At 41.1% G+C, this 17,368-nt stretch overlaps 1 protein-coding gene and 1 pseudogene across 10 annotated transcripts in view; one reads left to right on the forward strand and one right to left on the reverse strand.

Moving 5' to 3' along the window:
* ATG7 (autophagy related 7) overlaps positions 1 to 17,368 on the forward strand; it is a 274,296-nt gene that overhangs the window by 197,796 nt on the left and 59,132 nt on the right. The gene's annotated exons all lie outside the window — the stretch shown is intronic.
* Positions 2,074 to 3,391, reverse strand: LOC118633475 (annotated as a pseudogene).

The raw sequence follows: 17,368 nt of genomic DNA on the forward strand, positions 1-17,368 counted from the left end.
TATCAATAATGACCTTTTTGTCACTTTCTCTTGCCTGGCTTTTCTCTGCATTTCTCTTCATCATTAGGTCTCTATCCTCGTGATAGCAACATGGCACAAGTAACTCTAGGCTTACATTCCCAGGCTTAGCAACTCCCATGGAAAGAGAGCCTTGTTCCCAGTTTTACTGTTCACTAGTGACCCAGTCATGGTGGAGGAATGGGGTAACTTTCATTTGTCAGATCTAGGATATGTACCCATCTCCAGTAGCAATGAGGTAAACAGACCACCTAAATAACATGACCTGAGAGTCAGGGATAAATAGGTTAAAAATTGTGTAATTGTCATAAGGGTAATGATACTGCAGGCTGAGCAAACAGAAGGACAATTGTGCATTATGGTTACCTTTCCTTTCTTTTTTGTTGCTGCTATTTCTCTCATTTCCTAGGGCTTGGTGTTAGACTCCAAGTAGGTGGCTTGTCTTGTCCTTTTTCTGTAAATATCTGCCCTCCAGGATTGTTGAAAATAGTCAGTTCACTGCTTTCTTGGGTTTACTTTTCACCCTAGCCTTTGTGATGGGTCCAGCGGCTCCAGTGTTTGTGTTGGAGCCTTGGAATGCCAAGCGGAGTGATTTGATCACAGCAGTTTTTTCCTAATGACTTGCATTTCTTGATAAGATCAAGGAATGAGTAAGTTCCCATTGGTCCCCACCCCCCCCATTGGAATCCTGCCATGAGTTCTCTGATACTATGTAGATTTAAAGCAAATACTATTCTCAGGAACATACTTTCCCTTTCCTTTCCTTTTGTAGTTAACCAATGATTTCTGATATTCAGTGACTTTCTGACATTCAGCTGTGACTGCCACTTCTCACTGTGATCAAACCATAAAATAAGAAAACATTATAGCATTTTGGGCCTTATTTTATTTTTTTTAATTGATAGTTTGGGTTTTTTCTGCCACTCTTCATTATGCTTGTTTCCTGGCATGCTTTCCACCCCAATTTTTTGTTGTTGTTGTTAATTTTTTTCTTTATTGATTTTTAGAGAGAGAGGAAGGAAGAGGGAGAGACAGAAACATCAATGAAAGAGAACATTGATTGGTCGCCTTCTGCACGCCCCCTACTGGGGATTTGGCTCACAACCTGACCAGGAATCGAACCAGCAACCTCTTGGTACATGGATCAATGCTCAACCACTGAGCCATACCACCCAGGCTCCACCCCAATTTGACCATCACCTAGTGGGTCTTTTTTGAGATCCTACCACCTATCCAGGAAGGAAATTATAATTTGTTGAGTACACTTTTATTAAATATTTCAAAGGCCTTTTATGTAAATCATCCCATCTATTTCTCATACCTTCCTTTGTGGGATGAATGTCATTATCCACTTAAAAGATGTGGAAATTAAGGCTAAGAGAGGATAAATTATTCACCAAATTCTTAGAACTGATGGAAGACCTAGGATTCAGTTCTAAGTCTGCTAAACTTCAAAGCCCTTTCTCCAAGAATAGGGTAGGAACTCTAAGGTCCTGGAAAAGCATGAGATTCAATTTCTGACCTGAGGTCGAAGGGATAGGACTACATTTGAAACAATGAGAGTGAATTTAAGATAGGATTATTTCTTTTTTTCTCATTAAACTTTGTTTTAATGGGCTCAAAATTTCGTGACATAATTTAGGTCAAGTTGTTTCCTTTAAAAAGTACTAATTTTAAAAACTAATAACCTAAAAACTGACTCTCTATTAATTTTTTTCCTTTATTGATTTTAGAGAGAGAGGAAGGGAGAGGGAGAGAGCGATAGAAACATTGATGAGAGAGAACATTGATTGGCCGCCTCACTGGGGATCTGGCCCACAACCCGGGCATGTATCCTGACTAGGAATCGAACCAGTGACCTCATGATGTATGGGTCCAATGCTCAACCACTGAGCCACACCGACCAGACGCTCTGTCTCTCTAAATGTTCCACAGAACATTCTCTTTTCCTTTTGAAGGTTTTATGATGCATTGCTATCATTAACCAGTCTTTTACTATTAAACTGAAATGGCCAATTGAGACAAACAGTTCTGAGACTGTTCTTCCACCACTGATTAAGACTGAGCTTTCTGGGCAGACTTAGTGACTTTGCCAGCTCCAGCTGCCTTCTTGTCCACTGCTTTGATGAGACCCACAGCAACTGTCTATCTCATGTCACAAACAGCAAAATGGCCCAGAGGAGGATAGTCAGAGAAACTCTTGACACACATGGCCTCTCCAGGAATCATATCGACACTGGCAGCATCACCAGCTTTCAAAAACTTTGGACCATCTTCCAGCTTTTTCCCAGAACAGTGATCAGTCTTCTCCTTCAGCTCAGCAAATTTGCAAGCACTGTGAGCTGTGTGTGAAGCCAGCTGCTTCCATTGGTGGGTCATTTTTGCTATCACCAGCCACATTGCCACAACGAACACCTTTGATAGACATGTTCTTGACCTTGAAGCCCACACTGTCCCCAGGAAGAGCTTCACTCAAAGCTTCATGGTGCATTTCAACAGACTTGACTTCAATTGTAATGCTGACTAGAGCAAAGGTGACCACCATGCCAGGTTTGAGAATACCAGTCTCCACTCAGCCTATAGGGACAGTACTAAGACCACCAATTTTGTAGACATCCTGGAAGGGCAGACCCAGGGGCTTGTCAGTTGGATGAGCTGGTGACAGGATGCAATCCAGAGTTTCAAGCTATGTGGTTCCACTGGCATTGCCATCTTTATGGGTGACTTTCCATCCCTTGAACCAAGGCATGTTAGCACTTGGCTTTAGTATGCCGTCACCACTCCAACCAGAAATTGGCACAAATGCAGCAACTATGTCAGGGTTGTAGCCAATTTTCTTAATGTAGGTACTGACTTCTTTAACAATTTCCTCGTATCTCTTCAGGCCGTAGGGAGGCTCAGTAGAATCCATTATATTAACACCAACAATCAGTTGTTTCACAGCCAGTGTGTCAGCCAGAAGGGCATGCTCATGGGTCTGCCCATTCTTGGAGATACCTGCTTCAAATTCACCAACATCAGCAGTAACAATCAGGACAGCACAGTCAGTCTGAGATGTGCCTGTAATCATGTTTTTTATGAAGTCTCTGTGTCCTGGGGCATCAGTGATGGTCACTTAATACTTGCTGTTCTTGAATTTCCACAGGAAGATATCAGTGGTGATACCATGCTCATATTCAGCTTTCAGTTAATCTAAGAACCAGACATACTTAAAGGAGCCCTTCCCCATCTCAGCAGCCTCCTTATCAAATTTTGTGATGCTTATTTTGTCAATCCCATGACATTTGTAGATCAGACAGCCAGTAGTGGTAGACTTGCTGGAATCTACTTTTCCAGTGATGGTGATGTTGATATGAATCTTTTCCTTTCCCATTTTGGCTTTCATTTAGTGGTGATTTTCACACCTGTGTTCTGGCAGCAAACCTGTTGCAAAAAGCAAGATAGGGCCATTTCTAAGTCTGTGTAAGATAGTCTAGTTTATGATGCTATTCTGATGCTATTAAGGTTCAGAAAACGGTGAACACTGCCTCTAAATCCTCCTCTGCTTCTATCTGAACCTGACTAGGAATATACATAAATATTAAATCAAGGTTTTATTTTAAATGTAACTCATGCAGTTTCACTGTATGCTAATTCACTGTTTTGTTTACTTTGTACTGTGAATTTAGACATTCGTGTCTCCTCACACTTTTGGATCCGGAAACATTGGTGAGCCCTAAATCTCTTCACATACATTCACCCTCATGCCTACTGTCTTATAGGTCCCGCGTACCCCTTGATAAACACAGGTCACAGTTATGAACTCTTTGTGGTTCATCCGATTTGGCAAGATGGTGGCCAAGGGAAGTTTTTTATCTGTACCCTGGATTTCTGCCACTTGGTTGAATTCAGTGCAGTTCAATTCAGCTAAGGCTTACTGAGTGCCTGGTAAGTGGCAGCCAGTGTGCAGGGCTCTGCAGGAGATACAGCATATATTCATTCAGTGTCTGCTATATGCAAGGCCCCTTCTAAGAGAGGGCAAGGTCTCTGCAGGAAGTTTATTACATCCTAGTTCCATAAACAAGCAAAAAAGAGACACTTTTAGCTAGTGATAAGCACATGATGAAAATGAAACAGGATGTTGAGATAGAATGAATTGGTGTGGGGCATGGAGGAGCAGAGAATAGAGGTCAGGATTTAGACAATTTAGACTGGCAGGTCAGTGAAGTGGCTCCTGACCTGAGATCTGAATACAGAGAAGGGAGTCAGACATGGAGGATCACGGGAAAGAACCTGTAATCAGAGGGAACATCCTGTGCAAAGACCTAAGTTGGAAATAGCTTGTTTAGTTTAAGAAATGGGGGAACTAGTCAGCATGGCGAAAGCACAGTGAGTTAGGGGGAGAGTGATAGGGAATGAGTTTGGAGACACAGGCAGGGAGCAAAACTGATATGGGCGCTCATAGCCATGAGAACAGCTTGTGTTGTGTGTTTTAAACAGGAGAATGATTCACATTTTTAAAAAAGTCTTGGCTGCTATGTGGGGAAAGGATTGGGATATAGAAAGGTAGGAACAAGAATGTTTGGGGTGAGTAGATGAGCAAGGTGAGTTATATTGTTATAATTATTGACATCATCATATACCTGGCCAACGAATTTGAATTTAGATTTTCTCCTAAAGGCAGTGACGTGTTTTAATAATAACTCCCACTTATTAAACACTTAGCAGTGCCAGGCATGTGGCTTTATATGCATTTCTCATCAAACACACACACACACACACCACACACACCTTATAAGATAGGTTTATTATCGACAGCAGATTTTGCAGAGGAGAAAATTGAGGTGGAGAGAGCATAGGTACTGACCGCTGGTTAGCAAGGAAAGGGAACAGGAATGACATGATTCCAGGTGCCCTGGAAGGCCACTGGAGTTTCGCAGTGACTTTGAGATGCAAAGAAGAAGAGCTGGTCCTGCTGGCTGGCAAAGAGCTTGTGTTAGGAACACATATCGAAGGGCAGCCTGCGCTGTATGTAAACCACTCGGGTAAATACTACAGAGAGATTTTGATAAAATGGAGATTGATGCTGTTACCCCCAGCAAGTTACAGACCAGGAGGTGATTAGATATACTTCTAACACAAACTAAAAGCAGGAACTTCCTGAAGGAGAATTTGTTGATACCCTTCACTTAGAATGTCAGAAAAGGCCCTGTTGTCATAATTGAATTCCTACACCTTCCCCTAAATTAAATTTTTTTTTTTTATCCTCACCCAAGGACATTTTTCCATTTTTTGTTCAGATAGAGTGGGAGGGAGAAAGAGGAAGAGAGAGAGAGAAACATCAACAGGAAAGGGACACATTGAGTGGCTGCCTCCTGCACGACCCAACCAGGGCTGGGGACAAAGTGCAACCACGGTACATGCCCTTAGCGGGAACCGAACCCAGGTGTCTCTGGACTGCAGGCCGATGCTCTAACTGCTGAGCCAAACCCGCCAGGACCTAAATTAGTTTTAAGCTAAAATGGTCTTAGAAAATCTGGCCTGGCCTGGCTTGTCTGTGTCCTGTACCCCAGGTGGGTATTATTTTTTTTAACCCAGTTAATCTGTGTCTCTCTGTCTCTGTTATACATGCATCCTAACATCTTGGGACACGGACATTCTCAAGAGCCCTGTGCATGTTGTGCCCTGAATGTTCACATTAGGACAAAAATTATCCCCGGGTATGATTTTATTTCCCTCAGACAGTCAGGGTCTTCACTGCCCCGAAACATCATCTTGACTTCCCAAGGACTGGGTATTTCTGTGTGCCCAGAACCCACTGCACATTTCCCTCAGCCCTCACCAGGGTCAGGTCCTGCTCCTTTGTACCCTGAAGTATAGGAAAAGCTGTTGGGGAGTGAATCCGGTCTCATCTATATGAACCATTTTTGGTTTCGTTTTTGCTTTTCCTCCTTATTCTTCCTTGAGAGGACTGACTATGTTGTTTTTAGTTTTCTCTCAGCATTCACTCTAGCAAAGCCTGGAGATGCTGGTGTGTATGGTTCACCAGGCTACATATCAGTTCATAGAAAATGGCTACAATTCTAGGAACTGCAGTTTTGATTTGTTAGCCAAATACTCCATGCACCAGCAGCGGCAGTAGCTGCCAGCTGATCTTGAGTTTTATGTGGTGAGATTGTTGTTTTGTTTTTCCCCCCTCAGATGAGAACTACTGTTTGCTAGAGCCGAGATCATCAAAACCATTTCAATTAAGACTTCGTGTGAGAATATAATTAAACCTCCCAAAGATATAAGCCTGCCTTAGTAAAGTGAGGGCAAAAAATAAATAGGGTCAGTACAGAAGAAATATTACTGGTACCGGGTAGATTGAATGGAAACTCACTCACTTTCAATATTATAGAAATTTTTAAAAATTCTATTTCCTTTTATTATTTTAGCTGAGTATTCTTGTCCAAAATGAAAATCAGATGTTTTTCTTCTTGTTCATTTTTTTCTGAAGCCAATGGTTACAAACACTTACTTAATATAATTTACTGGAGCTTTTTTCTAAAAGAACATTTACATTACTTTCTTTTATGCATGCAGTAACTTTTGATCAAAACATGACTCCACTCCCTTGTTTAATGTTGAGCATCTGGATTAAAGCCTTCTTTTAATCTTAAATACAGATTATGGTTCTCTTTCCCTTTAAGCAAACCTCCATAAAACTTTGGCCCCTTTCCCGTTTTCTTCATTAAAGCTCTCTTTATTATAGTGTTTTCGGATGGCAGTCATTAAATGATTGTTATGCACAATGGGCACTTGATTATAATTATTTAACTGGCAATCAGTTATTGCAGCATTGTGGTGGTGTAATTAAAAGGGAGCATGTTTGTACCTGCCAGCATCTCTGAGATGTTCAGCTCTGGGTTAGGGAAATAAGTAGAACCTAAACATATGGACAGGAAGAATCGGCACTTCTGTGAATGAAGCTTTTCTTTTATTCTCCTCCAGTCTGATCCTTGGCCTGCTTTGTCCCATACGGTGGATGAACAATGGTGATAAAATAAGACATGCTTAAGAATATTTATGCTACAAACTCCTGAATCTGTAGATCCCTTCAGTAATAAATGTTAAGGTTCTCTTTGTGCTAAGAAAAGTGAAATGGGTAGAATTACATTTATATAATTCTACTTGTCTTACCATAAGCATAGGCATGTTTTTCCCACTTATCCATTTCATTTATCCATTTCAACATTTCTTTCTTGACATATAAATTGATATGTGATACCACTAACAAAAAGTTTCTATAAAAGATATGTGATATTCATTCACATGCACCTGGAAAGCCATCAATCACTAAAAAAATTAGTAACAATGTGATTTCCAAGTTAAGATGGGCTCCTGTGTTATTATTCACAATTCTTTCCGTTGTAAATGACAAAGACCTGATTCTTACAAACCTTAGCAAAGAGGAAATTTCTTGGTTATATAGCTGGAATGTTACTGGAACTGGCAGGAGTAGGGAACGTCCGGCCCTCGGGCCGGCTGGGCTGGCCGGGCCGTATAAGGCCCTCAAAATTAATACCAGCTAACATCACACACCTCACCAAATTAGCCTGACCAAATATAGCAGGCTAATTTTTAAATTGATAATTTTGTATGGCCCATGAATGATATAATAAATATCCAAATGGCTCTTGGCAGAAAAAAGGCTCCCCACCCCTGAAAGGATTAAAGGAAGGGCTGCAGGAACCAGGGCTCGGGGTTAGGAACTGGGATTCAGTCCAAGACTCACTTTCTGTCTCTCTCTCAGCTGAGCCTGCCCATGCTTGGCTTCATTCTGAGGGATAAGCTTCCAGTCGTCTCTCTGTGGCAGGAAACATGGCCATTAGTAGCTCTAGATTTGCATCTTCCCAGCTGAGCAACTCCAGTAGAAAGCAACGTGTCTTCTATCTTTCATAAATCAGTCTCAGGGAATAACTCTGATTGGCCCAGCTTAAGTCATATACCCACCCCCTGGACTAATTACTATTGCCAAGAAAATGGCACAATATTATTGGTTAAGCCTGGATCACATGTTATCCCTGGAGACGGGATGGAGAACACAGAATCCTGTGGTTGATGGTTCTGTCAGAGACACTGATATGTCCCCATAGGTGGTACCCCAATGACTGAGAAAAAAATGCAATGATTATTTTAGAAAATGAATATGAAAATCTGAAATATCCAAATTTTAAAAATGTTTTCTACTTGTTTTCTCAAAGTGGATCTCTTTCTTTTAGAAATATTCCACCTTTGTAAGACTGAATTATAAAAGTGTCTGAGTTCAAATGATTGCCAGACCTTACCTATAGTCATGCTTGATTTCAAAAGACCCCTTACTAGTTTGATCTAAGTAAGGGCAGGGTCATGAAGAGATGGGACAAGCACAAATTACAGATGCCTGCTATGGCAACACAGCTGCTTTGTCACCAGGGACTCAGGATTCAGGGAGCAGTGTTCAACTACTACCTCAGAGTATTAAACCACTTACCACAGTTCTGTCTAATAAAATTCTTCATTTCTGTCTTGGTAACTTCCATTTTTGAATATGTGAGTACAAGGGAAAAACAGTCTACAAAATAGCAGACTTAAATCGCAAAAAAGCCTTAAAAGCAAAGGAAAAAATTAATTGAAAATTTAAAAGAAAAGCTCTCCTTTTAACCCCCCCCCCCCCCGACACACACACACATAAACACACACTGAACATGATCCAATCAGTCTTACTTATGGGGAAAGTATGAATCATCCTGTTTATTAAGCAAATAAAGAATACAATTGAAATGTACAAGCTCAAACTTGAATAAAAATAATTTTCAATTTCCTATTTCTCTTATTAATCAATGCACATGTTTGTGTTAAGTATATATTAGTACAACTAAGATATTTAAGCTCAGGGTAATTTATGACTAATTGAATACTACCTGAACTCAGGGATGGGGAATCAGCTTCTTCAAATCAACATGTGTGTGTATATTTACATATACACACGCTTTCCCTTTGTGGATATTGGATGCTGCTAGAGGAGTTTCTTGGGAATCTAATCTTCTCAATGGCAAGCTCCTACATCGCCTTTGCCAGTGGTTTAGTTCATATGGACTCAATGCCAATTTTTCTTTTCACATATGTGAAATAACAGTTTGGCACATAGCAAACAAAACAGTGACCCCATAGAGAAAGAAGACTGGTGCTTTTTAAGAAGTGAAAAAGGCAGATTCAGAACTAATTTTTTCTTTAAGAGAACCAAGTTTAAATTAAATTAAATGTTGTAAGAGATTACAGTATTTGTGTGACTCTCAAGAGGTCAAAGGCCATGGCAATAACGTATTTTCATTTTATAGAGTTTTTCTTGGAAAGGGTGCACACCATATGACAGCAGAGTGCTTAAAACCCAGAGCCTGGTGCCAGCACAAAATCCAAACATCATAAAGTTCCTTTCAAAGCCCAGATATTTATCGGTCCCCTCTCTTGGAATAGAGCATCTGTCAACTAGTCCAAGTCCACCAGCTCAGAATCACCTTCCTAGACTTTGGTTTTGAATATGAAGCACCAAGTAAGGCATGTTCTCCAGGAAGGAAGGAAAAGCTATAGAACAATTGTCAGATGAGTTAAAAAAACAAACAAATAAATAAAAACCACAGACAGCAACATTGTCCCAGTGGACAATTTTTTCTTTAGCCAAAGAAATTCAAGGGAGGCCAAAACTAGTGGCCCATTGGCCATTGCTATATGCATTCCTGGTCTCTTTTTTTTAAACCCAGTGAACTTCCCTCTTAACCCTCTCCACTTAGGGCTGTGTGCCATTACCAGATTAGAAAATTCTAAAGTAAAGGGGCCATTTGTTCATACTTTCCATGCTTTTGCAATGCCCTGGAAGCAGTAAAAAGCCTTGTAATCCTTGTTTATCTGCTTCCCCAATTTCACCCAAAGGGTATTGAGGAGGCCTTTGCCTTCAATCTAGGCTGCTTCTGTGCACGGAAGACCTCTGAAAGTGCTGCTCACCAGGACTTGAAACTCAGGCTTCTCAGTGAATTTCCATCACAGGGTCACTGCCAAGTCACACAACTCTATCAAGGAAGGCTTCCTAGGAGAGCACCGAGTCCCTGTTTGCTGGGTGACAGCTCAACAACTAGCCTCCAGTGCTGGCTAGCCGGGTGTCTATTCTTTCCCACTCCCAGCTTTAGACTTCGTCACCACCTGCTAATGCATCTAAGAGAACAAGAGGTCTTGGTCACAACAGATGATTAGAACTAATGCCAGAAGGGTAAACAAGTCATAAATTACTCTTAATTTTTCTTGGCTATGGATACTATTAGTCTTTAGTTATGGAAAAATAGACTCCCTTTAATCTTTTTTATTTATATAATATAATAGTTGGTTTTCTTCTATGACTATAAAGCTTACTTTTCTTCAAGAAGCATTTCCTAAGTGTGTGCCCTATGCAAAGTACTGTGTAAGCTACTCCTCAGACAGATAGAGGAGTTAGTGTTTAACGGCACAGGGTTTCAGTCGGGGTATAAAAAGGTTCTGGAGATGGATGGAGGTGATGGTGGCACAACAGTGTGACTGTACTTGATACCACTGGACTGTACATTTAAAAATGATTAAAATGGTGGGTTTTGTTATGTATATTTTACCACAATTAAAATGATTAGGCTTCTTACATGTTTTTTGGTCAGGGTTAATTATTTACTGTAAGTTATATGTTCCACTTATACCTCTTAACAAAAATGCAAGTATATGTGACTTACCACAAAAACCTAGAATTCTACATTTCTTATATTTCACAGAGCAAGTACTGAGGTCATGTATTTCACTGATTTCTCCTATGATCAGAATACTGTATAAAGTCTTAAGTTAATGAATGACTGTCCTCTGTTAACAGAAGTGGAAACAGAATCACAACTAGTGAATTGCATGATGTGCTCCTGAGGTGGGCCTTAGGCGGAAGGTCTGTACCGCAGTGCTCCAGGATGATGAGAGCTTTGTTGAGTTTGGAGAACAGAGGTTCAGATCTTCTCTTGAGCCTTGGTAAAGTGGAGAGAGTCCTGCCCTTTGGCCAGTTGTGTGACTACAGTCCAATCATGTCACCTTTGTGGACTGCAGTGTCTTTATCTGTAAAATGAGAGTGAAGACGCCTGCCTCTGTCAGGTTGTCAGGACCAAAAGTATAAACATTTGGAGAACACTTAGAGCTATGCCGGGGACATAGCGGGTAAATCTGTGCCATCTCCCTTCCTTTGAGGTCAAAGGACTGTAGCACAATGGGCGTCTCCCTTCATCCTACATGTGTGGGAGCATGTGAACTGCCTCCTGAAAACCCTTTCTCCCTCTCCTGATACCAGGGCCCCTTTCCTGTCACTCTCAAGACTCTCCTATCCCCCTCTGCCTGCCTTTGAACTGGGGAGTTCATGATAGAAATGTATTGATGTTATGCGAGGGGGAAATGGCCCACCCGGAGCCCCTGGCCCGGTGCCAGCAGCAGCTGTGGAAACAGCAGTGCTCAATGTCTGATGGAGTTTGGGCATCTTGCTCTTCCAGACCCCAAGGCCTCATTGCCTTGCTCCTCGGATTTGGCACCTTTCCCTTGGGTTAAAATCTCATCCCCTTGGTTTCCTTTGACCTCTCATTCCCTAGTCTAAGCCAGCAGATCCATGTCTTTTCAACGGGTAGGTTGGTCCCAGCGGACCTTCTTCCTCAAGATTGGAGAAGCTGTCTGGCAACTCTTCCCCTTCCTTCCTTGTGGATCCATGCTGCTCCTCCTGGCTCCAGGGGATAGTCTGGCCCTGCATCAGGCCTCATCAAGAGCTAGAATTTGGTTTGTTGAAAGATGAGAGTACTTTGATTTGTGGTATAATTTATCAGCCTCCCTAAGTTAATAACATCCTTTTGTATCTTGTAAACATCTCAGTGATAAATTGCTGACCACCCCCTTCATACCAGCACCATGAGTTTCAGAGGACAGCTCGTCCCCAGCTACTAAGCTGATAGTTCTCAATCCTTTCATTATTTTTTTAACCTTTTAATTGAGGGTTATGTAATTTATATACAATTAAGTGCACAAATCTTAAGTGTTCATCTCAATGACTCTTTATTATCTATACACCTGTGTAAATACCACCCAGATCAAGATTTAGAACATTTTCCGAAGCCTCCTTAGACACCTCTTCCACCCACAACCCCCAAAGATAGATGATCTCTATTCTGACCTCTATCACCTTAGATTAGTTTGGGTTCTCAACATTTTTTCACCTATATTCACCCCTAAATTCCCTCTCCTACTTAATATCATTTAAGAATTCAAAATTAATTATTGCCTTTTGTGACCAAAAAACCCCAAGTAATGGTAATTTTAGAAATGCTTTCCCTGTCCTTCCCTTCCACACACATTTTAATACACTCTCTGTCCCTCTGTCCTATTCCCCAACCAGGTCGTGGGGAGGGAGAGTGACATCCCTATACTTTCTGGGCAGTCATGCCTGATCTCAAAATCTGGCAGAGATGAGAAACATAAACCCCAGGACCTTAGTCTTATTTTGCTGGTGCTCAAACTTCACATTATAGTGTTTTCTAATCTGAACAAGCGTGTGGTTCTTAGAATCATCGGATAGCCACTGAGCTCCCAATGTGCACAAATTCCTGCTTGCCATTTTCTGTCAAAGTAGAATTTTTATTTCCCCTGATTATGATTTGAGTCATCTTGGGAATGGGGACTGCATTTAAAGAGGAGTTATCACCATTGCATTCCCTTTTCAACATGTTTTATTTATTTATTTTTTGCATTTATCTTCAGATAGAGCAGGAGGGAGAGAGAGGGGAAGAGAGAGAAACATCGATGTGAGAGAGATACATCGACTGGTTGCCACTCACACGAGCCCAACCAGGGCGGGGACAAACTGCAACCGAGGTATGTGCCCTTAGCGGGAACGGAACCCAGGACTCTCTGGTCTGCAGGCCAACTCTCTAACCACTGAGCCAAACCAGCCAAGGCCCCTTTCAACATATTAATGTTGACCATCTTGAACTGTTCCTTGTTAGGAACAAGATGGGAAGATTATTTTATAGGAGGTACACAGAAGCCCCCATTTTGGCATGCACTGCCATACTCAAATCCTTGTATTTAAAAGTGGAGCTTAGTTTGTTTATCCTACAGTAAAAATATCTACAAGAAGCTATTATTATATTGACATTAGAGCCAAACAGGAAATCAGAGGATTCACAGATGTTATCTCTTAATGCAATGGGTTTTCTACAAACTGACCTTGTAGCCTATTAGGGTAGACACTACAAAAGGATTTAATGAACATGTTATTGACATAATGTTTATTCCTTGGGCTTTGCAGGCTACATTGTGTTCTCAGAGTTCTGAGAGCTAAAGGGAAAGGGAAACTTAGAGAGTGAGATGAATCCAGCAAGAAAGAATTTAGATAAATTCCATCATTACCATGAAAATATAATTATAATATTTTTATATTGGGTAGAATTTGGTATATTCAACAGTAACGTATAAGCATTTATTATATGTGCAGTATTATAGGTTCCAAAGCACAGTTTGGAACCTAAAGGGAAGGCGATATACCAAAAAGGTAAGTCTTCAAAATTGGTTTTTCCGGCATTTAAAAAAAATTTTTTAATATGTTTTTATTGATGATTTTTAGAGAGAGAGGAAGGGAGAGAGAGAAAGAAACATCAATTGGCTGCCTTCTGCACCCCCCCACCACTGGGGATCAAACCCACAACCTGGGCGTGTGCCCTGACTGGGAATAGAACCCACAATTTCTTGGTGCATGGGTCGACGCTCAACCACCAAGCCACACCAGCGGGGCGTCAGTATTTTTATTCATGATTTAGAGTAGGACAGAACTGGCACATGTAGCAAATTCATGGATGATGGTAAGCCAGGGGAGAACTAAGATCAGGATCTAAAGTCATCATGGCAGGCATAAGGCTGAGCCTAAAATGTTGAAATGCAACAGGCACAAGTGTAAGTCCTTAGATTAAAAAAAAAAAAAAGTGTCCACGATTATAGAATGGGATAGATGTAATAAACAGCACCCGTGAAAGAGGTTTTCAACGCACGCAACACAATATGAATGAAGCAGTGGTGTAAAGGGACATAATAACATAGTGTCTGCACTGTTGAAGGTACATTTCTAGAATTTGAATAGCCATATCCACACTTGGAATATTGACTTCACATGATTACACCTGAAGGTGCTGAAGGACATTGAGAACCAAGATCAGAAACCATGATACAAGGAACATTCACAAATAAAGAATGAGTAGTTAGGTGAAAGAAGAGAAAACCAAAGAGATGCCTTTGTCCCATCTTCAAATACCTGCAGGGCTGGCCTGTGTGTGAAGCATGTGAAGGCTAAGCTTGGACTAGAAGTTACAGAGAAAGGTCTTTAGTTCAGTTTGACAAAGACCTTTTTCCACACCTAAAAGTGTTGATCCAGAATGGAATAGGTGGCCTCGTGACTGGGCAGAGATGTGGAAGATTGCTGTTTATGGAGGATGTAACTCATACCAGTCCTCATACCAAGTATAGGGCCCCAGAGGCACTGTGGAGGAATAACAGATTCTCTGTAAGGCCTCATCCAACCCTGATATTCTCTGGTTGCTTATGTGGGCACATGGTCAAAGCACATAGTGTAGGATCTGATGAGTTCTAGTAAGATGGCTGTGGGCTAGAATGCCTGAGGAAGGAGGCAGGGTTGTCATGGATCTTGTAGTATAGATAGAATTAAGGAGCACAAGATGATTGAAAGCTTGAAAGTAGGCATGCGTGGGGGTGAGATGGGAGGCTGGGAAATAATGAGACATTTGTATAGATAAGGTGGAGCAACAGAGTGGAAAACGCTAAGCAGGAATGGAGATGTAGACTTACAGCTACAGGTAGTCATGTACTGCTGATGGATTTTATTGGGGAAGGAATAAGGTGCATAATCCTAAAGAGAGATGGGGCACTGAAATCCTTGGACACCCTTGCTCTCATGTAGTTTCATATAATGAGGCAGGGTGAACCCACAACCATGCTGGTGACGTCAAGAGCTCTCTGTCCTAATGGGCAATAATGAGTGGGAGTATCCAGATCAAACATCTCAGTAGTTATTTCTGCTACAGAAAGTCCTCAGGCAATTTCTAAAGACTATGGGGGAAAGGCACCATGTTAGGACATGAGGAATTAGGCTTATTTATTTACCTGCAGCCATATTTGAGATTTTGCATTTGTACCAATTCTAACTCTCTAAACTCTCTGAAGCTTCAAGTCATCATTCCTTGTGCCCACCAAATCTAACAGAAACTTGGATACTAAATTTGTGTTCTGGCATTGTTCATAAATGTGGCTCTAGAGGTCTCTTCCTTAGTTCTGGCCACCAGCACACTTTATCTAGTTTTATTTTACTTCCTACAGTCACCCTTTATTTTCTCTTAACTGAATGGCCAATAGATGCAAAGTATGTACGGTGGTGTTAACTTGGTTCATTTGTACTGTAAGGACTTACACTATATTGTATTACCTTTTGCAAGTGCACCACACTTTTATTTCCAGGCATTTTTCCACACAATGGTCCTATGATATAAATAAATTTGAGCTTATTCCATGTCTCGCAGACCAGGAGATTAATGCGGGAGAGGTTAAGTGATACAGTAAGAGTGGTTGTGTAAGTGTGGCGAATATCCCATTTCATGAAAGGCAAGGCCATTGGAAGGAGGACGTTATCGCCCTTTAACTGAAGAAACATTCACAGAAAAAGGGTTTGGCATTGGCAAGGCCAAGTTAAACAGGATACTGCATTCTCTCCAAGTGTTTCCACCACCGCGCCCCTCTCTCCACACTGATGCTTGTGGGTCACTTCCTAATCCATGAATGGGTTCACTGACCCGTAAGCAGGAGTGGGAGATGGAGATTTCATTTGCACAAATTCATGGAGGAAAATAATTTTGCAAGTTCCCAGGGATAAGAGAATGTTTTTTCTTCCTCCTCCCTTGCCTCCCCTACCCTTCCCCCACTGTAAAACACCCACAACCTCCCTACCCTAGCAAAACTGTGACACAGACCTGCATGTAGACACCAGCTATAGCCAGGTTTATCCTGGTCATGTCTGGGAGCTCCTGAGGCTGGGGCTTCGTGCCCCAACTAGACCAGTGCCTCTAAAAAGATATTTCAGGGCTATCAAAGAGACTTCAGTATCTGGGAGCCATTTTAAAAACCAGAGACCTATTCTGTGACTCCCTAAACCCTGACATTTACTAATCCCATCATCTTGCAAATACTATTTCATTTGATCTTATACCCAGTTTGAATAAAGGATCAGGAGTGCTTTATGAGCTAATTCTGTGGGATGCATTATCATTTCTTCTGAAGCCAAAGGAAACATAAAATTGTTATAGCTTAAATTAAAATAAAATAAACAAAAATCTATAGGACTTTCATGTCCTTTCTGATGCAGCCTTTATTGGGTATTTCTTCTGTTCATAATTATTTCAAGTTCTAAGTCTGTTATTCTGACTTCCCCTGTATTTCCATAGTCTTCACCCCATCGAACTTGGTTGCTCCTACTCTGTCTTAATGCGGTTTATATAGAGCTTGTTTGTTCCCTGGAGACACAAAGCAGATCAGTGGCTTAATTTTTATTTTAAATGTTGTCTGTGAGCCATCATCATGGGGTAACTTTGGTATATAAGGCTGACTTTTGTTCCCCAGAAGTATCTGCCAATATTCTGGTCTATTGTATACATTCACTGCTATTATAGAATAATAGTTTACAGGAGCCCAGATTATACTATTTTAATAATATAGAACCCTTTGTTGATATAAATGCTTGATGCAAATTGGGATGAAATATTAAAACCACACTTTTGGCTCTACTTAGCTGTACACAAAAAGATTGGACCTGGTGCATCAGGTGGTCATGAGCCTTCTTTGACATTTAATGTTTCTTCTCATGTCACTATAGAGCCCTCATTTTCAGAGTGAGGAAGCAGGGGCCTAGGATCACTCTTTGGTGAGTTTGTGGTCAAACTGAAATTCAACTCCAAGACTCCTGACTCCCAATCCAGTACTTTTTTTCCTCCTATTCCATATTTAACCATTCCTTTATATACTTTCCTAGGAGCAAGGCTATGGTCTCCAAGCAAAATTTTTAAAAACTTGATTCTAGTGTGCCCCAGTTAGAATCCAAAAACAGCAGTTTTTTAAGCACCCAGTCAAGGGCTACCTATGATTCCTAGTAGTAGGGATTATAGTTTGGGGAATTTTATAATGTGGACCCTGGGTAGTGAGACTGCTGAAAGAAAGGACTGACACCTACTCTCATTTAAATCAGGCTGGTACTATGTAGGAG

This window comes from Molossus molossus, unplaced genomic scaffold (genome assembly GCF_014108415.1).
Source record: "Molossus molossus isolate mMolMol1 unplaced genomic scaffold, mMolMol1.p scaffold_m16_p_18, whole genome shotgun sequence".
NCBI classification, from domain to species: domain Eukaryota; kingdom Metazoa; phylum Chordata; class Mammalia; order Chiroptera; family Molossidae; genus Molossus; species Molossus molossus.